General features: G+C 46.5%; 1 protein-coding gene and 1 pseudogene across 8 annotated transcripts in view; one reads left to right on the forward strand and one right to left on the reverse strand.

Moving 5' to 3' along the window:
• The window catches only part of SLC39A11 (solute carrier family 39 member 11), a 410,439-nt gene that overhangs the window by 234,845 nt on the left and 152,924 nt on the right, over window positions 1-22,670 (forward strand). The gene's annotated exons all lie outside the window — the stretch shown is intronic.
• On the reverse strand, window positions 9,684-9,782 carry LOC112920940 (U6 spliceosomal RNA; annotated as a pseudogene).

Genomic DNA, 22,670 nt, shown 5'->3' on the forward strand with positions numbered 1-22,670 from the left:
GTGCATGTGTGCGTGTGTGTGTGTGTGTGTGCACGTGTGCATGCACACTCTGGTGGAAAATGAGCAAAAGAAGGAAGAATGGATCGGAGAGTATTTGCCATCACTGGATTTGAATAGCTTTCCCATCAGTCTCCAGCTCGCTTTGCAAGTTCACTGGCATATGGTGGAAAGCCTCGGGGTGGTGGCGGTGGGGGTGGTTTCCAGGATCCCTCTGCCCCCCTGTGGAGTCCTGGGGGTGGTGGCAGCTATGTCCAGAAAGGTGGGCCGTTAATAAAACTACATCTTTCTCGTCTGGCAGCTCTCAGGGACATGAAAAATGCTCTACTCTGCCTGGGTGTAATTAAACTCTGGGCTGGAGTTTTGCCCTACAGCTTTGCTGGCAAATTCAATAATGATGAATTCAGTAGAATATTTACAGCATTAATGTGAACAGGATTTAAAAGAATATATACAGTTCACTTAATTACATTCCCTGCGACTTACCCCCCACCCTCGAAATGTTAGCTCGGCATCCACTCTCCTTGGAGCAGCTTTTCCATCTCAAAGTAGCCTCTGTCTCTTCCTTTCCTCTCTCCATGGTCATTTGCTCTCTGTGTTTATCTCCAATCCTGCTTGAGATATATTTGCCCGCCTGGGGTTTTTTTTTTTTTTTTTTTTTTGGTCATGAGGTTCCCTTTCTTCCCCTCCCCGCTGTGTACTCAATGTGTAGCCACTATAACATTCCTCAGCTTTATTGGAGGTATAAAATGATTAGGCCATGTTTTCAGGGAAAAGAACTAGAAGTGACAGAGCCTCAAACTCTGCAATCTGTGTCCTCCTTGCTTTGTCTATATTTGGCAGGAGACCCTGGTTGGGCTCTTTCTCCTGGGGAAGGGGTGGGGTGGAGCTGTCCAGAATACAGAAGTTTTGCAGGTGAAAGTAAACTTTCTCTCTGGACTGGTAACTTTTGGCTCCTCTATCAACCCCTGCACCTGCAAAATTTATAGGACCTTGAATTACCATGAGCGGGGTATCCCCCCTTTCTCCGGGTGCCTGAGCTTTGCTCAGCATCCCTGGGACAGCCTTGCAAATGGGTGCTGAGCTGTCATCTGCTGAGTATCCAGCCTTGCTGGGGGCAGGGAGGGGGGCAGTAGCTTTCCCACCATTGTAAGAGGGAACTGCTTGGGTCTGGGATGGGAGACAGTGAGGAGAGGTTGCATGAGGCCTTGCATGCAGCAGAGAATGCAGAGTGAACTCTGGACTCGTCTCTTTGCTTTGGAGCAAAATTCGTCCGTGCTCTCTGATCCCAGAGGCTTGCTTTCCCTGGGCAAACATTTCAGTGGTTATTTCCAACCTACTGTTCTCTTGTTCGGCCGACAGCTGTCAAGACTTTATCATAACTGCGGTTTTGTCTTGATCCAGGAAGGAGCTTGTGGCGAAGGGGAGGGAAGCCCACTTCAGACGAGCTAGAGGAAGAGGAGAGAGTGCATTTTAAGGACACAGAATCCAGGGTGAGGGGATCAGCCGGCCTCTGGGGACACTGGAATTAGGAAGTGGGAAGCCGATGGCACATGTCTATTCATTCCTCCCTGCTTCCCTGCCAAGGTCTGTCCTTTCTGCTTTCCATCTGCGTTCTTCACCCTGCAAGCCTGCTTTCTCAGCTGTGCCCTAGCCAGTTAAGGGCTCCCCCACGGCTCCTGGGTCATTGTGTCCACCGTTCAATAGAACAGTTGAGGCTGAGACTCTGGCAGAGCGGGTGAGTTGTCCCTGCCTGGTGCCCTTGACCATCTCTGGCGGGGAGAGTAGAGCACGCCTACCTCAGGCTCTCCTGCGTGGGGTGAAGGCACCCCCAGAGGATGCAGGTGGGATGGGGATCTCGGCTGCCAGCTCCCTTCCCCCTCAGGATTCTGTCTCCTGGGTGGGACCACCTGCCTTCCCAGGCACTGGGACAGGAGCAAAAGCACCATCCTCGGGCATCACTGGTCCTGTCCCCCTGCAGATCTCCCAGGGACAGGCGCCATGGCTGCAGCCAGGGAAGGGGGGTCGCTGAGGATTTTCAGAGATAATTAGGTGATGGACAGCATAGGCTCATTAGCAGGCAAAACTTTTCTAATTAAAAGACAAGGGAGAAAAAAAAAAAAAGACAAGGGAGGCTGTAGGACGATGCTTCAGGCCTCTCGGCGGCATTATCTTTGGAGCCACTTAACGGTCAGCCAAAAATCTGCAGGAGAGTGCAGCCAAAGGAGTAGGGGGAGAGGGGTCCCTGTGCATCTGGAGAGCATCTGAAGCCACGTGGGACCAATCTCTCACCCGCTCCCTTTGCTTTGGCCTGGAGCCAAGGTTGAAACCGGGTGAGTGTTGAGTTGGAGATCTACCCATGGGGCTTTGCAGATGAGTGAATCACTCACCCCGCCCCACCCCCACCCCACCGGGCACACCATTTTCAGAGGTAAAGCCAAGAATAATTTCCTGCCGGGTGCTGCCTGGCCCCCAGGCAATTATCCTGAGACCCTTGCAGGTGGATAAACCAAGTCTGGTTGGGAGTATTTACCCAGTTGCCCTGTGACAGGATGCACACGGGCATCGTGTAAATGCAGGGTGTTCAGAGGTATTCCGAGGTCCTGCTTGCCGAGGCGGGGTGGAGGGCATCTCCAAGGCCTCTGCAGGGACGGACACCACAACCGGAGAGTTTCACACGAACACACCTGTCTTCCCGGGCCCGATTTCTCAGTGTGGACTGCTGACCGACCGCCTCCCCCCACCTACCCCCACTGCCCCATCAGAATCATCATAAACCCTGATTCAAAAATGTGATCACTTCTCTGCTTTAAACCAATTTACAGGGCAGCCCGGGTGGCTCAGCGCCTTCAGCCTGGGGTGTGACCCCGGGGTCCCAGGATCAAGTCCCACGTCAGGCTCCCTGCATGGAGCCTGCGTCTCCCTCTGCCTGTGTCTCTGCCTCTCTCTCTCTCTCTCTGTGTCTCTCATGAATAAATAAATAAAATCTTTAAAAAAATAGATTATTAACCAATTTACATGAACAGGGTAGGTTTTTAAAATGCAGATATAGAAAAATCTATAGGGTATCATAAACAAAGAAAAGCAAACTACAAAACTGGAAACAATATTATTCCTTTTGAGTGAAAAAAAAAAAAAAAGGGAACTGTCGGAAAGGGCATATTATGTCCCGGTATTAATGTGGTATTTTTTTCTGGAAGAATACATTAGAATCTGTGATGGCTGCTTACCTTGGAAAGAGACATTTGGGGCGGGGGAGGGAGGCTCCTGGTTTTCATCTCAACCCTTCCTGTTTGCATTTCTAACCACGCATCTGTGTTACTTTCATGCTTTTAAATGTCATCAGGGATTATCTGGGCAGTGGGATTACACACCATTTTCTTTTCTTGTCTCCACTCTTTTTGTGTTAAAATCAGTTTTTAAAAATGCGCTTCAAAAAAATGAACCTGTCACTGGCTGACAGTACTAGATTCTCTGAGGAGGGAATCCCAGGCTTGCATTTTTTTTTTTTTAAGCTTTTATTTATTTAAGAGAGAGAGAGAAAGAAAGGAGCAGTGGGGAGGGGCAGAGAGAGAGAGAGAGAGAAGCAGACTCCCCGCTGGCCAAGAAGCCTGACAAGCCCGACTCAGGGCTTAATCCCGGGACCTGAGATCAATGACCCAAGTCAGAGGCAGACGCTTAACCAACTGAGCCACCCAGGCGCCCCCCACCATCTGTCTGTCACCCTTAAATGCAAATTGCGCTTTCCTTTGTCTTGTCACTTTTCTACAGATCTGTTCCTCTTTGTTACGATGCTCCATAAGCCCCAAGTTCTAATCACCTCTTTGAGTTACTCATCACCGAGCTTCACTTACATATGTATGTGCTGCACATGTTAATAAAGTCTGTTTTTCTCTTGTCAATATGCCTTTTGTCTGTTTTTAAGCTCTAGGCCCCAGCTACAGAACCTAGGAGCGTGGAGGAAAAGTTATTATTTCTCTCCTATAAAAACCTGATGCTTCCCAGATCCTTTCAAACAGGCATCTTGACAAACGCCAGAGCAAACGCTGGGTGGTGCTTCCTTGTTCCTTTCTCTGCTGCCACTTGGGGAGGGCAACGCCGGGACTCATTTACTTGGGGATGCCCACTTCACGTGCACATTTCTGAGCCTGTCCCCAGAGAAATCGCCGGCCTCCTCTTTTGGAACGAGCTGGAGGAAACTCTCTCTTTTAAAGAGCTCATGTGATGAGCAGGCTACCTAGCTGATCTTCCTTATTTTAAGGTCCATTTTTTGTAATCACAGGACTGAGATCCATTGTGTTCACAGTCCCAGGGATTATGCAAAAGGTGCGCACCAGGGGGAGGGCTGCTATATTTCGAATTCTGCCTAGAATGCTAAAGAGAACTTTTCTACTTTTTTAAAGATTTTATTTACTTATTTAAGAGAGAGAGCTTGAGCAAGGGGAAGGGGGAGAGGGAGAGGGAGAAGCAGACTCCCTGCTGAGCAGGGAGCCGGATGCAGGACGGACTGGATCCCAGGGCCCTGGGATCATGACCTGAGGTGAAGGTTCAAGCTTCACTGACTGAGCTAACCAGGTGCCCCACTTTTCTTTTCTTCCCCACCTTTAATATATTCATTATAGATTTTTGGTAGATACCTTTTGATAGATCCTAAAGGTAACCTCTTTTTTGTTTGTGTGGTTTAAGATCATTTTATTGAGGGGTGAGAGGCAGGGAGAGGTAGGGGGCAGCTACAGCCCCCTGAGCCCCACCAGGGGGAACAGGCCCCCTCCCCCCCTGCAGATAGTCTCTTTTTATCCACAGTAGTTTGCATCTATGTTCTTAAATGGGCATGGCTTAAAATTTATATTTATGTTTTATTTCTCTGGGTTTGAATATTAAGGTTATACCAGTATCATCCAGCGTTGCATTGTTGTCCTTCTTTTTGTCCCCCCATTAGTTCTCTGGAATAGTTAGCCTGGAACTGGGATTATTTATTCTTTGATAATTTAATAGTATAGAGGAGGGGGGGAGAAAAAACAACTTTACCTCTATACACTTATGTTGAGTGCCTGGGGCCTGTGAATTAAACGTACAAAAGACAGACAAACAGGAGAAAAGCATACAAATTTTAATTTTACATGCACAAGGGCTCCACAGGAAAATGTGAAAACCCCAAGCAGTGCTTAGGATTGAGACTTTATATACGATTTTGATGAAGGGTAACTCATTGCAGAAAAATGGCTAGATAAAGGAAAACAAAGATACAAGCTTCTAGGGGCCATGCATTGTAGGAAGAAAATATATAAGGAAACTAACAGTAGAGGAGGATTATCTAGGTAGACTCTAGTCCTCTCTGGAGTTCTCTTTCTGGTACTGGGATGGGAGACACCGTCACAAAGGGCGATTTATGCCTTGCCTTTACGCAAAGGGAAGAAGCAGAGAGTTGTTCCTGCATCTGCTGTTTCTCAGTTCCCTTTAGTGCAAAATAATCCTTATGCCAAAATTGTATATTTTGGGGTGGCTTATTCTGATCCCCTTCAATAGTCTCTATCAGTAATATCATCTTGCTGCTAAGGTGTGTATATGTGTACGCGTGTGCATATACACTTCAGCCAGCACCCCCAAGGCTGTGCACTTTGGAGATGTGCTGTGGATGTTGTGCTCGCCTTATCCAAGGCCGATAATACTTCTCCATATTTTATATTGTTCTTTCTATTGATCAACTATCTTCTCCCCTCTTTTGTGCTTTATTTGGCTTATTGACTTTTCTACATGATTTCCTCTTTTTTTTTTTTTTTTTCTCCTCACCCTTTATTTGTTTGGGAGTTTTAAATTGTTTCTTTTTTGTGACTACCTTTAATGTTTTAACATGCATAGTGGACTTAACGATATTCAAAATTGACCGATAGCAGTCTTTTAGGACCCTGGAATGCTTTAAGTTGGTTTACCCCATGTGGCATCCTGCATATTGTCATTTTTATAATATTTTTTAGTTCTTTTTTTTTTTGATACCTCCAAATTAGCTACTATTTATTATTGTTATTGTTGTGGTTTTCTTTAAGAATCTATTTATTTATTTCAGAGAGAGAGCACATGGGGAGAGGGGGAGAGGGAGAAAATCTCAAGGAGACTCCCTGCTGAGTGAGGAGCCTGATTTGGGGCTTGATCTCATGACCCATGAGATCATGACCTGAGCCAAAACCAAGAGTCAGACACTCAACCAACCGAGCCATCCAGGTGCCCCTTATTGTTGTATATTAAAAAAAAAAAAAAACCCAAACTTTAGACTTTATTTTTTAGAGCAGTTTTAGGCTCATTGCAAAACCCAACGGAGGGTTCAGAGATTCCCCATGTACTCCCTGACCTATTCATGCACAGCCTCCCCCATGATCAACACCCCCGACCAGAGAGCTGTGTTTGTTCCATTTGAAGAATCTCCGTGGACGCATCACTACCACCCAGAGTCCACAGTTTACACTAGGGTTCTCTGTTGGTGTTCTTTGGTTTTAGACAAATGTATAATGACATATATCTACCATTATAGCATCACGTAGAGTATTTCTACCACCTTAAAAATGCTTTGTGCTCCACCTATCCACTCCTCCCTCGTCCCTGTCCTCCTCCTACCCTGACAACCACTCATCTCTTGATTATCTCTGTAGTTTTGCCTTTTCTGGAATGTCATATGGATGAACATATACAGTCTGTGTTCACATATAGTCCTTTCATTATTGACTTCTTTCACTTAAGTGATACGCATTTAAGGTTTATTCGTGTCTTTTCATGGCTTGATAGCTCATTTCTTTGCAGTGTTAAATAATATTCCAGTGTCTGGATGTACTAACATCTGGCTATTTATTCATTTACCTGTTCAAGGTCATCTCAGACTCCCAAGTTTTGGCAATAATGAATAAGGCTGCTATAAATATCCTTGTGCAGGTTTTTGTGCAGACATAAGGCATATTTAATATTATATTTTCCACGGTACGTCTGTTGTATAAAGCTGTGTTTCTGCTTCTTTGCATGTCCACGGACTCCATTTATGGTGTATCATTTTCTCCTGTCACTTTTTAGATCAGTACTTCTCTAGTGGAGTATGCTTTTCCTCAAAGGATTCCCAGGGCCCAAGATCACGGGAGAGCCTGTCAGTGGGGTTTTGCATCTGTTTCTGTAAGACCCCTTTATAGAGATTTTAGCCTGGAACTGATATTTACAGTCACACCCAGGTTGGGATTTTCCAGCCCATGCAGAAGCTAGAAATTCTGAACTGTTTGAGGTGAAAGCCCATGTTTTTTGTTCTTCAAGCATTTTGTTTTCCTCCAGAAACCAAGCAGAAGCATATAATCATCCTTTTTTGTCTCTCTGTGCTGCTAGATGGATTTTTCTTTTCTAGTCCCTCCTCTTCTACCTAGGGACAGAATTTCGTGACTCTTGCATTCACAGAATTTCACCTCCTTCTCATGGGGCAGAAAGCCTCATCTTTGTTTGCCCCATGTGTACAGTCACACCTAGAACCTGTCCGTGGGACCTTGTTAATAATCCCTAGGCAGCATCTGAACCAGTTTTGGTGTTTCGGCTCTGGTTTATAGGTTCCTTATCATGAATGATCCCCTTTCTTTGTTGCAAGCTCAAGTGTGCATTTAAACCCTTTTGCCTATTTCATCTGTCATTTCTAGGCGTTGTGGAGGGAGACTTTGGTTTTATCTTAATCTTTAATCTTGCTGGAAGCAGACATAGCTCTAGGAGAAATGTAAATTTGCACAATTGTGCTTGTGTTCTGTCTCCAGGGCTTCAGCAGATCCCAGGCGGTTCAGCCTCTGCCCAGCAACAGGCAGTGCCTCTCCAGGGTCCCTTCCCGGAGCTTCACGAACTCCTATCTCTTTCAAAACTTGTGATTGACGTTTCCACAACTTTGACAATGAGACGTAGCTGAGCTCAGCCTGCCTTATAAAAGACAGATCTATAGGAGAAGCCCAAATCAATGGTCCACATTTCTCACATCTCTCAAGGGTGGATTGTGATGTGTTGCCATCAGGATTCCCTGGGGCACCAGAGGAAAAAAAAAATGCAGATGCTTGTGTTTTGCTCCTGATTTGCCTGAATCAACTCTCTCAGGAAGGGCTGGTGAAGTTCCCTGGGGGACTCTTAGTCATATTGTAGTGTGAGAATATTTGTCCTGGGTGCCTCAGTGAGGTGGGAATGGTGAAGCCAAGTGCAAGCCTAAGAATCTTTTGGGTAAACGATTTCCTTTGAGATAGATAGGCTACTAAGGAAGAGAACCAGGCTCTTAGGTTCTGCTTGAGTACAAGGTAGGGGAGGGGGATTCGGCTCATGGTTTATCAGAAGTCTTGCCTATGCATCTGATTTTCTTTTTTGGGGGAAGGGGATAGTTTAAAGCCACTTGGTGACATGAAAAGATGGAAGGGAATGAGGACAAGAGAAAAATCTAGCTGAGCATTATTAACTTCCTTGGGGCTTATGCTAAAATGTTGCCTGAGTTTCAATTAGCAGAGCACCTTCTTCCCCATCCCTGGTTGATCATGAGTTGCCATGGCAGCAGGCACACTGGTCTCTGGACAGCCCTCCCCTGCTACCTGCTTCTGGCACAGGCAGTTCTACAGTTTGGCTGAGCCCAGACCTGACTTCTCTGTAGGCTTGGGGCTGCAGTGGCATAAAGTGGGACGGATTTTGGCGGGGAGATGAGAACCTGCCCCTTCAGGTGGTTTATGGTTTCGGGAAGATGTGCCAGGCAGCTCTGTGTGGGTCAGATGTTCTGTTCCAGCTCAGATGCTTTGGCCTGGATTCAGGAACCTTATAAGCAAAGGTACAGCAGGTGATCCCCTGGGCAAGCACAGCTCCTTGTCGCTTCCTTTAGGCACTCACGCAGTGCCTGTCTGTGGATTTCCTTTGCTTGAGTCCTCCTGGAACAGGGTTTTTCAGAGTGGATTGATTCCATGGGCTTTCTGCACTGACACTTGCTCCCACGTTCCTGGTTTGGCAAATGAGGAAGATTATGGAATCGGTCATTCTAATAGAAAGTACAAGAGGGGCAGCCCGGGTGGTTCAGTGGTTTAGTGCCGCCTTCAGCCCAGGGCATGATCCTGGAGACCAAGGATCGAGTCTTCTCCCTCTGCCATTCTCTCTGTGTGTCTCTCACGAATAAATAGTCTTTAAAAAAAAAAAAAAGAAAAGAAAAAAAGAAAGTACGAGAGGAGGAACACGCTTTGGGCATAAGGTGATGTGTTCGCTTTGGTGCAAGGTGAGCAACATGTAAAAGCCCAAGTAAAGATTGCCAGTAAACACTTGCCTAGAGATCTGGGCTAGACATGACAAATTGGGAGTTCATTCTCAATGGGTTTCCATTGTATTTTTCTGGATCCTTCTTTCTCCTCTAAATTATATTCCCTAGAGTGCCTGTCATACCTGCAGACTCCTGAGCCCTGCTTGGGTTCTCCCAGAAGTTCCAAGAAACTACACTTTAAAAAAAATTTTTTTTTAATGTGATTTTTGTAAAAGTCATTTAGGTCATACATATTTTTTAAATTTTATTTTATTATAACCCAAGATCTACCTTCTTAAACAAATTTCGAAGCATGTAATCCATTATCGTTGACTTTGGTATGATGTCGTACAGCAGATCTCTACAACTGATTCATCTTGCTTAACTGAAAGGTTATGCCCATTGATCAGTAAACGCTTCTCTGAAAAATATGGAATGCTTCACCATTTTGGGTGTCATCTTTGGACAGGGACCATCATCTTGGTATCCTTCCAGTTTTACTATACACACTATCGAAATGAGCCGATTTATTTATTTATTCGTTTGCTTGGGTATATATATATATATATGCACATAGTTTTGCATCTCAAGTTTGAGAACCACTGTGGAAGACTATACACTTGGCCAGGGCTCAGTTAGGGTCGTCTACCATCTAGCTGCTCCCAGACAGCTCCCAACACACAAACACGCGCACACACACTTGCACGCACACACACACACATGCATGCATGTGCATTGCTTCAGTCCCGCACCTCCCTGCGTAGTAAGAGCTCCCATGTGGGTTGAGATAACTGGCACTCCACCTTCCAACCCTCTTTGACGTCAATCCTTTTTTACGTTCATGGTCCATCATAATCTGGACGTCGCTTGGAGAGTCTGTCTTTCTGAAGCCTTCATTTTCAGCAAGGCGTTTCTGCTTTTCGCAGAAGCTGAAGGAATACAGAGCACTCGCCAGCCACATGTCTCCCTTTTTCTGAACCTGGATGGCATTTGTTTTCCCACTAGAGACCGAGCCATTCTTCACGTGTCCCTTGTGGTTGCTGTCTGAGTAGGAACAGCATGAAAAGGTCCGTTCCCAGCCTGGCAGACATTTCTGCTCTGCTGCATTTAATCTTATCATTTCACCAAGTGAGGTCACCCTTGAACATGAGGGTGGCACTGATGCTACAGGTAAGCCCCACTCCATGTGACATCCCAGGGTTTTTATTCCTGGTATCTCAGAACCAGGTGTTTTTTTGTTTGGTTTGCTTTTTTGCTTTGCTTTTTGGCTCCGAGCGACCTCACATCAGTACAGATAGCTTTGCCCATCAGTCTTCTGTCCTATCTGACCCAGCTCTTCTGCCTCAGAAGGCAGAGGGCTCAGGAACTAAGCTTCCCACACTGGGGTCCACCTGGGGCATCCCCCAAGGCAGCTGGGCATCTGGACGTAGTGCCCCCCCTGGGGTCCTTACACAAGGACAGCCACCCTTTGAAGATGTGGTAGCCCTCAAATCCTAACCAAAATGGTAGAGGGGCACCTGTGTGGCACAGTTGGTTAAGCATCCAACTCTTGGTTTTGGCTAGGGTGGTGATCTCGGGGTCCTGGGATCAAACCCTGAGTCAGGCTCTGCATTCATCATCAAGTCCACTTGGGATTCTCTCTCCCTCTCCATCTGCCTCTCCTGCTTGTGCTCTCTCACTCTCTAAGATTAACAACAAATCTTTTTTTTTTAATTTATTTGGCAGAGAGAGCGTGTGCGCACAAGCAGGGGGAGAGGCAGACAGAGGGAGAGGGAGAAGAGAAGCAGGCCTCCCACTGAGCAGGGATCCTGACATGGGACTCGATCCCAGGACCCTGGAATCATGACCTGAGCCAAAGGTGAACACTTCACCAATGGAACCACCCAGTCACCCCCAATAAATAAGTCTTTTTAAAAATTGGTAGAGAAAGAGATGTGTCTTCCTCTAGGGAGCTGCATTGGTTTCCAGAAACCAAATTTCCCATCTGAAACTAATGATGTACTATATGTTGGGAAATGGAATTTAAATTAAAAAAAAAATTATTGTAAAAAAAGACAAAATAAATTTCCTCCTGGTCATTCCCCTTCTTACTTTTGTTGATGGCAAGTCTAGGGAGTAAAGAATGGTGCTCATTATTCTCAGCAATTAGCTGTCAGATGCTATTTCATCAAAATCATTATGTTTCAGTTTCCAAGGTGAATTTCTAAAAATTACATGTCTATGATTTTTAAAGATGTTAAATTTAGAAATGGAAATATAATGGCTTAATGAAATAGCATTGAATACATAATATTTATAGTGTACAGATCATGTATGTATTTATGTACGTGCATGCACAGTTCATCTCTCGGTCTATCTCTCTATGGATAGATTATAAGTAATCATCCAGCACACTTTAGGGATGCTAGCAACCTACCTTATTCCCATCTCTTTGGTTGTAACATTTTTTTAGGAAGTGCAAACTGGTGTTAATGTTAATCTAAGTAAACTGCATTAGATGACTAAATTTGCTATTCAAAAAAAAGAAAGAACGAAGAAAGGAAGGAAAAGGAGAGGAAAAAAAAAAAAAAGAGGAAATTACTTTGTATTCCAAAGCAGAATGGACCACCCTAAAGGGCACCAGCCCTCTCCTTATATTGATGGAACATCTCTATTATCTTTAGCAGCTGGTGACCCTTTGTGAAAGTTGAAAATGTCAACATGACTGAATCTTAAAAAGCACTCCCAGTACAGCCAGAGCACGGCTCTACTCCGCAAACACAGAGTATGGGGATCTGAAGGTATTTGAAAAATCTGCACCAAATCCTATCATGATCTAATTTTCCCCCCCTCCTCATGGCCTCCTGCCCTTTTGGATTTTAGTTAAGAACGGATTAAGTGTACCAAGCACGCCATTAGCCTTTCTTTTTATATTTGTGTAAATTCAATACAGGCTCACTGCAGGAACCACGAAAGTATGCTTTGTGTCGTGCTCGAAGCATGCCAGCCAAGGAGGCCTGTGCCCACTCTCATCTACGCCCCACGACAGTCCCTTAGGGCAGGTAATTTAGCTCCCCAAGTGGCAAACATGGAAACTGAGTTACAGGGGGTAGGTACCAAGTGACAGCTCCAGAGACACATAAGCAGGAAATGGTTGGGCTGGGAATGCGGGTTCTCGATTCCCTAAAACCATCCTTCCTTTTCCTTCTCATGCGGTGACACCAAGAGTCCTCTGTGTCATTGCTCTGGGAGAGAATGGAAAGAGGAAAGCCTGGAGAGGTAAGAAAACAGCAATGTGCCAGAGAGTGTCACCGCATGGAAAGGATGCCCCCAGCCAGCCTGCCAGCCACTTAGACTGTGTCGACCTTGCCCCTCCCTGCCCACACCACCCCGGCATCTCTGATCGTCCATCCCCAGGGGAGGATTGGGAAAAACTACCGGACCACCTCCAATCAAATAAATTGGTGATAATTTGCAAGTGGGCACACATGTGCATATTCCCTTTGTCTCTCTCATACACACACACATGCACACACACACACACCCGTGCACACCCATGCACATGCCAAAAAGGCGAATAAAAGGAAAACATCAGGGACTCATACCGCTTACAGCTTTCTTCCCCATTATTCCCGGCGAGGTGGCTTCCGTGTCCGAATCACTTTTACTGATCTGGTGAACAGGGAGTTGGTGGCAGAGGTAGCAGACCAGTACCAGGGCTGCCGGGCATGTTTGCTATGTGCCCCTCTGATGGCACCAGCGGGTTTTTCTCTTCCCAGCCCATCCCTCCCCACCTGCGAGTCAGACCTTGGCCGAAGTTTACCTAAATACGGTGTGACCTGTGTTCTTTTTTTTGTGTGTGTGTGAAGGGCACCCATGAGTCTGGGAGAGTGGCTTTTCTGTATCGGTTTGGTCCCCGTTCTTGTAGAGCTTCTTTTTTCTTAACAGAGTCGGTGGCTGTGCTGGTTTACCTTTGCACTCTATCTGAAATGTTTCTTGAGCAGATTAATAGCATGAGAATATTGCTTAGAAAATAATTAACTAATTAAGAAAACAAACTTTCAGAGACACGTTTACATAATGTGTAAATTATTCGCATCTCAGTGATGTGCGAATCTTAGCTCTCATAAGCCCAGGCTGATGGGAAATCAGCCCACCCAGCCCATGAATGTCCTTGACGTGGCTTCGCCTTTCCAGATTTGAAGGGCTACTCTAACAACAGAGATTCTTCTCCACCTGTAAGAATACAGGTGCTTCTGCCCTGTGCAGGTTCTGTGGCCGAAGATACTTTGCCACCACCCATCCTCTCCCCCCAGACAAGAGACTCTCTCTGCTGATCCCTGTGGGGTGCTGTGTCATTTGCTCTCGCCCTCCCACCCTCTGTCTGCTGGAACGTCTTCCTGGATAGTAAACTCATCTGCTAAGAAGCAACTCATCCACTTGTCCCACCTCCAAATAATGCCTTTGTTATTCTTCACGTGGCTCTTCTCGAATCTGACCAGTGCCTAGGAGGCTTTGGTCTTGGCCAGGGTGGGCTTTCTCAAGGCAAAGGAGAGGACAGCATAGGACGACACGGTGCCTACTTGGACACGCTGGCCTTCTCCTAGACTCCTCCTGAACCTGCTCATCTCTGGATGGGCTTCTGGACTGAGTTGAAATGTGAGTGGCCAAGGACCAGGACTGGCTGGGTTGAGAAGATGGGCTGCTTTCTTGGGCTGAGTGGTTAACGTGGCCAACACTCATGACCAGAGGACCGTGTAGGGAAGTGGGGATTTGCACTAGGTGAGAGGGTGGCCCCGAGTCTGAGCCTGTAGGTCAAGTTCAAGTGAGTCCTCTTGACCCTTGAATGTCTGTTCCATGTTGCAGCCTGGGGTGAAGTATAAAGAGGATGGCACTAACAGTCACCTGAAGCTGGCCAATTAATTTGGAATCGCAGGGTTCTTGCAGAGACCAGGGGGAAGCAGGGCTAGGAAAATACAAGGTGCTGAAGAGCAGAGACTGTCAGGAGCGGTCTGCCCAGGGGGGTCTTGGAAGGGTGCCTGACAGCATGGGGGCTGACGAAATGGGGCATTCTCACAGCCTGTTGCCGGGAAGGATACTGTTGCTATGTGACCCAGTGGTTCTCTCGGGCCAGCCAGTGGGGGGTACCAGCTGCATCAGTCCCCACCCCAGAGCTTCAGGGACACTCACTGGCAGCCTCCTCCCTGGGAAGTGCATACCTGCTAGGTCTGCTGCCAAGGCTGGGAATCTGGCTTTTTAAAATTTTTCAGGTGTTTCCAACCTGAGGCCTGTTTCCAGAAGCTCCAATCCAGTCCTTTTAGGAGACTTCCCCGGCAACAAGTCTCCTCCAGCAGGTGCATCCTCCCAAAACCTCTTCCTGTCTCTGCTTGCCAGAAAGCACAGGGAGCTCTGAAGCTGCAGCAGGCACAGGGGTTGGGTGCATCCTGAGACACCTGCATGGTCGAAGGAGACTTTCTGCCCCAAATGCTCTGGGGGATTAGTAGGTCGAGGGGCTTTGGGTTTTTAGTGGAGGTGGAGGCTCTGCCAGAGGATAGATCGTGGTGATAGGAAAGGCTGGAACCAGGCCTAAACACACGATCAGGAGCTCAGGTTGGGACTCTGTCCTGCTGCTTTACAGCTGGATCATCCCCAGGATCATTCAGTAGTCAAGGGCTCCCTATTTCAGTCAGACTTCTGTTGATTGCTGGTGGCAGGAAGCAACTCAACTAGCCGAAGCCAAATCTGCTTTGAGTTGCTCACTAGTGGGGAGAGGTACTGAGAGTTCATGGAATCGGGGTGTGTGGGAGCTATAGGAATAGGCCTCAGGCCTACATAGGGAGGGCCAGGGTCCATGGGGTAGTATCTGCAGACCAAGGGCTCCGACTGGCTGGCTCGAATCATACAGTTCAGCCTCTGAACTGACCACTGTGCTCTGCAGCCTCAGTCAGGCTTGGGGTCAGCAGTTGGGTTTACAGAGACCTCAGGCCAAACACCCAACCTTCACTGTCTGAGCTCTGAATCCACTTTAAGATGCAGTGGAGGCAGAGAGGAATAAAAACCCCACCCTTGTTACCAGTGAAGATTGGCTTAGAAGCCACAGCTTTGATGTATATCAGAGTAGGATTTATGAAGGTGGACTGCAAAATTAGGCCAATTTACCCACCAACTCACAGATACACAAGGGGACTCCTGAACCTCATAGCATAGAGGCCTAGGCGAGAAGTGGGGCACCATGGTCCTCACATTCATCTCTCAAGAAACTCACTGTCTCCATGGGGAGGTCTGGAGTGTGGAACAAAAGGCCAGACGTATTTAGGGGCAAGTCCCTCCTCATGGAAACAGGAATGGGGAAGAAGTATTTCATACACCACCCAACAAGGAGTAGACCAGTCAGTTCCTTGAAGGAGGCAGAGCTGGGAAGAATGGCCCAGGCGGCTAGTTGAAAGGGAGAATGTTGAGGTAGGTCGCTGAGCTAACCAGTTCCTTACTCGTAACATAGGATTTGAAAGAACCCACCTCATAGGGTTGTTTCTAGAATTAAAGAAGATAAAAAGTTGGGGCACCTGGGTGGCTCAGTGGTCGAGCATCTGCTTTTGGCTCAGGGCATGATCCTGGGGTCCTGGGATCGTGTCCTGCACTGGGGTCCCCGCAGGGAGCCTGCTTCTCCCTCTGCCTGTGTCTCTGCCTCTCTGTGTCTCTCATGAATAAATCAACCAATCAATCAGTCTTAAAAAAAAAAAGATAAAATTTCTCCAGGTGGTTATTACATATGGGGTCTTGTGTGGTGCAGAATAGGAACTTAGTGATAGTTGAACCTGAATCAGGGAGGGAAAGGAGGTCATGAGGCAATGTCCTGAGGTCCTCCTCTTGGGCCGCCCTGTGTCACAGCAGGGTTGGTGATCACATGAGCCTCTGAGAGTTAGATTGTCCTTTCTTTGGGTTGTCATCTACAGCCCATGGAACTGCTCTTCCCTCCTCTTTTTTCTTTGTCCCCTGGTGAGGATGAGGTCAAAGTAGAGTCTTCTGTTAGGAGGTACCTCTAACAGTCTGCAGAAATAGTCTATAGTGAGATTTGTCTGGTTCCACCCACTGCACAGTGTTTCCTGGAAATCCAGGTGCACTGAACTCAGGTTGGTCCATTGGTTTTTCCAGCCCAGGCTGGTCCGGATGGGTCATGCAAAGCTCGGAGTTTTGGGGGAGAGAACAGATAATGCTTGCAAAGGTCAAGGCAAACCATTGTATGGGCACCACGAGGTGGCCTTCCCCATAGGATATGCCATTCTGTCTTGGTGGTCACTCTCTGGACCCTTCTTTTGAGTTAGCCAAGCTGACCAGTGACTTCTGTGGTGATTCACATGTAGCTGGATTATCCACACCAGCTGCTGGGTAGATCCAGATAATTAACTCCCTTGGGGAACAGAAGGGCTTTGGAACAACTCTCATGAGGGCCACTGATGACCAAGAGATATGAATCTTAAAGAAATCTTAAAAATCCTGCTTTTAATAGTCTGTATCAGCGGCCAGCAGAGGACAGCCTGCAGGCTAAATCTGGCCTGCTACGTGTTTTTGTGAAAAGAGTTTTACTGGAACACAGACATACCAACTCCTTTATGTATTGTCTTGGCCTCCGTGGTGCTCCAACGGCAGAGCTGAGTAGTTTGCCAGAAAGATGGAATGACCTACAAAGTCTAAAGTATTTATTATCTGGACCTTTACCAAAAAAGTTCGCTGACCCTCGAGATGTGTGTCCATATGATAGGCATTTGGATAAATAAATGCTGGTCTGTCAATGGATAGGATGTTTCAGAACGAGGGTCTTAACCCCAAATACAACCATAAACTCTGAAAATATGCACAAAATGCTCTGTGTAGACGTGTGGGCATCTTTTTGGGAAAGAGCACCTTTGGCTTCCATTATCCATTTCACAAATATTTAAATTTAAATTCCACAAATATTAAGTACCTCCTCTGTGCTAGGCACTGTGCTTGGCACTGTAGACACAATTGCGAGCAAGATGGACTCAGGCCCTCACGGTGCTCACAGACCCAGCAGGTGGTAGACATGCGCACAGACAGTTAAACAAGTGGATCCATGAGAAAATGGCTAAATATCATGGAGGCCAGGCTGCAGAGGAAACTCTGCCCCCCTCACCCCTGCACACCACCATGTACATGTTCTTTCTTTTTTCTTTTCTTTTTTTTAAATTTTATTTACTTATTCATGAGACACACACAGAGAGAGGCAGAGACACAGGCAGAGGGAGAAGCAGGCTCCCTGCAGGGAGCCCCATGCATGACTGGATTCCAGGACCCCGGGATCACGCCCTGAGCTGAAGGCAGACGCTCAACCACTGAGCCACCCAGGTGCTTTCTAACATAGCATTTAAATTGAGCCTGAAGAAGGAAAGGCTCAGAAACCACCCCGAAGATAACATTTATATCACGGAAGTCTCAGAACAATAAATATTGACCCTCACAAGTTCAACAACCAACATTTAGCCAATTGTAAAGTGCCCGTTTATAATTCCTGCCCGGCTAGCTTTTATTACTCTCTGCCCCAAAGCTCACTGGAGACCTGGAAGGTAACTGGTTGTGTTGGACTTTGAAATGATTAGGACAATCAACCTATCTCTTCTTCTTTTTTTTTTTCTTTTTAAAAAATTTTATTTATTCATGAGAGACACAGAGAGAGAGGCAGAGACACAGGCAGAGGGAGAAGCAGGCTCCATGCAGGAAGCCTGATGTGGGACTCGATCCCGGGTCTCCAGGATCATGCCCTGGGCTGAAGGCAGGCGCCAAACTGCTGAGCCACCCAGACGTCCCAACCCATCTCTTCTAATAAACAAATCTTGAGTGTATATTCTTGGTTCTCTGCTGGGCTACTGGAAATCCTACACTATTCCCCACCTTACCTCTAGCAGGTCGTGGAAATTTGGTTGAGAGCCATTATGTGGGAGAACGTATTATGATCTGGAGTATATTCGCACTTGACTGCTACGTGAAGTCACATTTCAGAACTGCAGGATCCACCTAAATATGTGTGTCTCATCTCTACGGAGACAGTATAAATATAAAGAGGATTGTCAGGATTTTTATGAAGGTGGTCCTCTCTGGGCAGTGAAGGATTTTTTTATTTAGTTTCCTTCTGCCCTCATCGGTATTTTCTGCATTTCCTATAACGTATGGGGAGTTCCTGTATTGCCAGAGAATATTTTATACATTTAAAGGGGGAAAATACTGCTTTTCATTTTAGGGTACAAAGAGCAGTCGATTCTGGGCAAATGAGTTTGCTCCTCACGTACTGAATGTTCTCATTTTATGAACAGTTCAAACGTGCCGTCCCCTGAAGCTCATCTTGGGGAGTTTCTTGCACTAGAAATAGCCTCTCTCACTCCTACTCACCCTGGATGAGTGATCATGGAGGTCAGCTGTGGCAGAGCTTAGACTCGGCGCTGGAAGGAGCCCTGAAGTTTACCGAGTGAGCTCATTTACCATTGTAAGAAGCTAAGACCTTTAGAGGTTGGGACTTGTGTAAGGTTATATACAGAAAACTGGGGATAGAGTTGACCTGAGAATGCTATGCCATGGTTTAATTCATTTAATTGTGGCTTTCTAAAGAGAGTAGGAAGCTTGGTGCCGATTTCATATAGACCAGTGTATCGAAGACATGGGTGTCCAAGGATGTGGGTAAGGCTCCCCTGTGGTAGTCTCCCCTACTCCTTCCTTCCCTCTCTCCCTCCTTCTCCCCCTCCAGCGGCTTAGCTTCTGAACTCCTTGACTATGTTTGAGAATCTCCCTTCCTCCAATTTTGGGAGTCTTGGTGGAAGACAGAGCCTATCTCTCAGGATAGAAGTTGGGTTTCCAGCCTCTCTTGCAGCTAGAGCTGACCTTGGCTTGGCCAGTTGGTTGGGTCTGATAGCAAAGACATTCTGGCAGGACTGACTAGCATTCAGTGCCAGGGACCTAAGCTGGGGCATTTGATGGCCAGCACTAAGGACAGAAGTGCTGCCACTGGGGTATGTGGTGGCATTTTGGTGGAGCAGGAGTCCTGGTCTCCCTTAGCTCTGTCGGGGTGCCAGGGTGGATACTGTGGCCTTCTGGGGTTAGTTCCATGAGTCTCCCTCCTCCTATACTTCTGGTTAATTGACATGACTTCTGTTGCCCTTCACTGAGGCCTGTGCCTGATAGACTCTCCCTGTTGAACATGGACGTGGACTTAAATTCTCCCTAGCATTCAGGTAAAGTCTCGGCTCTCTGACCTTCTTGTAATAAAGACAACAAACCATAAATCCTCAGACTTATGCTTATCTTTTCCTTTCCGTGTTGTTATCTCCCATGATTACCCTGCATGCCAGGGTCAACTGTTTGTATCCTGAAAAGAAAGAAAATCCCTCAAGCCAGAAATGTTTGCGCAATGTGAGTCTCAAGGGAACTTTGATTCGCACTGTGTTTTCCATTCAGTTGCATGGCCTGTGGCAAGAGGAAGATTTTGTTTCCTCTAGTAGTTTGTGGACTGTAGTGCTCTTAGCCCTGGCACATGTGTGCTGTCTTGGCTGTAGCAGCTGACAGCATTCCTTGTTAGGGTCAGGTTCTGTTCTTGGTTACTAAATCCTAGGACAAGAGAGGAAATGGGAGATATAAGTAGACGGAGGATTTATGTAGACATAGATTCTGTGTAGACCCTGCATAGACCCTATGGGACCCTATAGAGGTGCTGCATAGACCATGCATAGACCCCACAGAGACTCTTCTAGACCCTGCATGGACCCTACAGAGACCCTGCATAGACCCTACAGAGACCCTATAGAGACCCTGCATAGACCCCACAGAGACCCTGCATAGACCCTACATAGGCTCTGTATAGACTCAACATAGTCCCCACAGAGACATTGCATTGACCCTGCATAGACCCTACAGGGACCTACAGAGACCCTGCATAGACCCTAATAGACTTTACATAGACCCTGCATAGACCCGACAGAGACCCTGCAATGACCCTACAGGGACCCCACAGAGACCCAGGGAAGATGAGAAGGTACCTTGATTTTAGGGAATTAATTTTTCTCTCAATTCTTTGGCTGGTGGTTGTCTTTCCTTATGACAATGGACCATATCTTCTCAAAAATAGGATTGTCATTTGTTAAGGAGACGAAGCTTTCTATCAAGACAATATGACTTTTCACCTTCTAGTCTTAAATTCCTTTGCCTTCCCCACTGTTTGGCAGAGTCATATGTATTCTTAGGTCCCCAGATAGAACTAAGGATCCAGTCTATCCCTGTGCATTACCTCGAGATATCTAACTGGGCAGTAATAGTTGGAGTGACGTAAATGTAGAGAGTGAGGAAGTATACCTGGATTAAGTAGTACTTATGCGATCTAAACCATTAATTTTCAAAATTCAATCTATATCAGAGTCACCTTGGGGGTGAGGGTGAGAGAGGGCACATGGCAGATTCCTGGGGCCCCCTCCCACAGGTTCTGATCAAGGAGCTCCAGGATGGGCTCCAGGAGTTGGTGTTTTATAATCTCCCACCATGACCCAGTGATGGATGGTCTTTCCTCCCACTTGGAGATACAGTGGTCTAGGGTAGTAATCTTCATCCTCAGAATTAGAGAGGATGATACAACAGCATTACCTCAAAGGGGGAAAGTAAGCCCAACAACTATTAGGTTAATATTGGCTGTTGGACATGAGCCCTGAAATGGGTGCTATTCTCCTGGATGCCTCCTCCCTGATTTGATAAGTGACAACCATTCAGTGAAGTGTGTGGCTCCCATCTTTCTGCGGTCGGCTGAGAGTCCTTTGCAAAGCTCTGATGAGCCCTGGTGTTCTCCAGAATGCCCTGATGACCATGCTGGGACTTTTTTTTTTTTTTTTTTTTTTTTTTTTGCAGCAAATGTCTTTCGCTGGTGGACTCCCCCAAAGCTCTCATGATCTCTTTCCCACGGGGGCATTTGTGCTAAGCACACACATGATGCAGGGTGGGCTGAGAGCCAGAGAGAGGGCTCTGGAGCCCACTTGGGATTTATTTTTAGACCACAGTCAATTTACCAGGAATGAGTTCATGTTGATTAATGGGTTGGTTGTGCCTTCAAAGCAGAAGCGCTGACCTGGTAGGTGGACGTTTTAATCTTATTAGAGATTTTGGCTCCCTTGACCAAGAGTAGAAATTATTCCCTTTTAGATATTTGGAACAAGCCATGTTTTAGTGAGTGGTTTGCTTAATAGATGAGAAATCTTTTCGCTAAGAGTGAACCCATCTCTTCTTCTGATGTATATTTAATTTTTACCAATTACGCAGATCTGTTTGTGTCTGTGTTGTCGCCAAGCAGTTGCTTGCTTAATCGTAAGCATCGTAGGTGAGGCGTGGATTACTTTCAGTGCCCGGGAACGATGGACTGAAAAGACAAGATAATCAAACCAGCCACCTGACCCAGGCAGCATTTATCCCTCTGATAACTGTGTGGCTCGGGATCTTTAGAATGATAAATGGAGACAGCTATTCTAGTTACAGAGATTGTAAATAAGTTTTGCATCATATTTCTTAAACTCCAGATGCTTCTCTGCTCAGAGATTAGTAACTGAGCCTAATAAACGCTTCAGTTATCTTTCCATGAGCTTTCCTTCATCTCCATTAGAATCTTTTCCTGCCCTGGATTACACCCGACCCGTGCAATGCCTCCTTGGACAGTTTTGCACTGAGCGTGTGGCTGCTTCCAGAGTAGAGTGCGGTCAGTCTGCACAGCCTCATATAGAATGTTTGCAGAACTGCAGTGTTGCTCACAAGAATCCCGGGGTTGTTAGATAGAAAGAAGATGAGGGAAGTAAGAGAAGCTCTCACATACCCTGCTTTAGAAAAAAGTGGTGTTTCATTTTGAGAGAGAAAAGTAGCTTTCAGGACCATACCAGCTAAGAGCAGAAATGAAGGAAATGACCTCCCCGCACCTTTTTTTTTTTTTTTTTTTTTTAAATAGGCACTATGCTGTCTTGAGAAATGATAGAGGAACTTTTAAAAATGCAGACTAGAGGGGTGCCTGGGTGGCTCAGTGGGTTAAGCAGCCAGTTCTTGGTTTCAGCTCAGGTCATGATCTCAGGGTTATGGGATCAAGCCCTGCATCAGGCTTAGGGAGTCTGCGTAGAGGATTCTCTCTCTCCCTTTCCTTCTGCACTTTCCCCTGTTCATGCTTGCATTCTCTCTCTCTCTCTCTCTCTCTCTCTCTCACTCACTATCAAATAAATAAACAAATCTTAAGAAAAAAAAATGGAGGCTAGAGCCCCAAGTTGGCCAGGTGGATACATCAGTCTGGCGTGCGAAAACACCCGCTGCTCTCATTGGCCGTCGACAAGCAGAAGTGGATCACAGGAAAATAACCCATGTCTGTAAGGAATTAGCTAATCATGTATCATTAAAAAGGCCTTGTTTGGACTTA

This window comes from Vulpes vulpes, chromosome 2 (genome assembly GCF_048418805.1).
Source record: "Vulpes vulpes isolate BD-2025 chromosome 2, VulVul3, whole genome shotgun sequence".
Classification (NCBI taxonomy): domain Eukaryota; kingdom Metazoa; phylum Chordata; class Mammalia; order Carnivora; family Canidae; genus Vulpes; species Vulpes vulpes.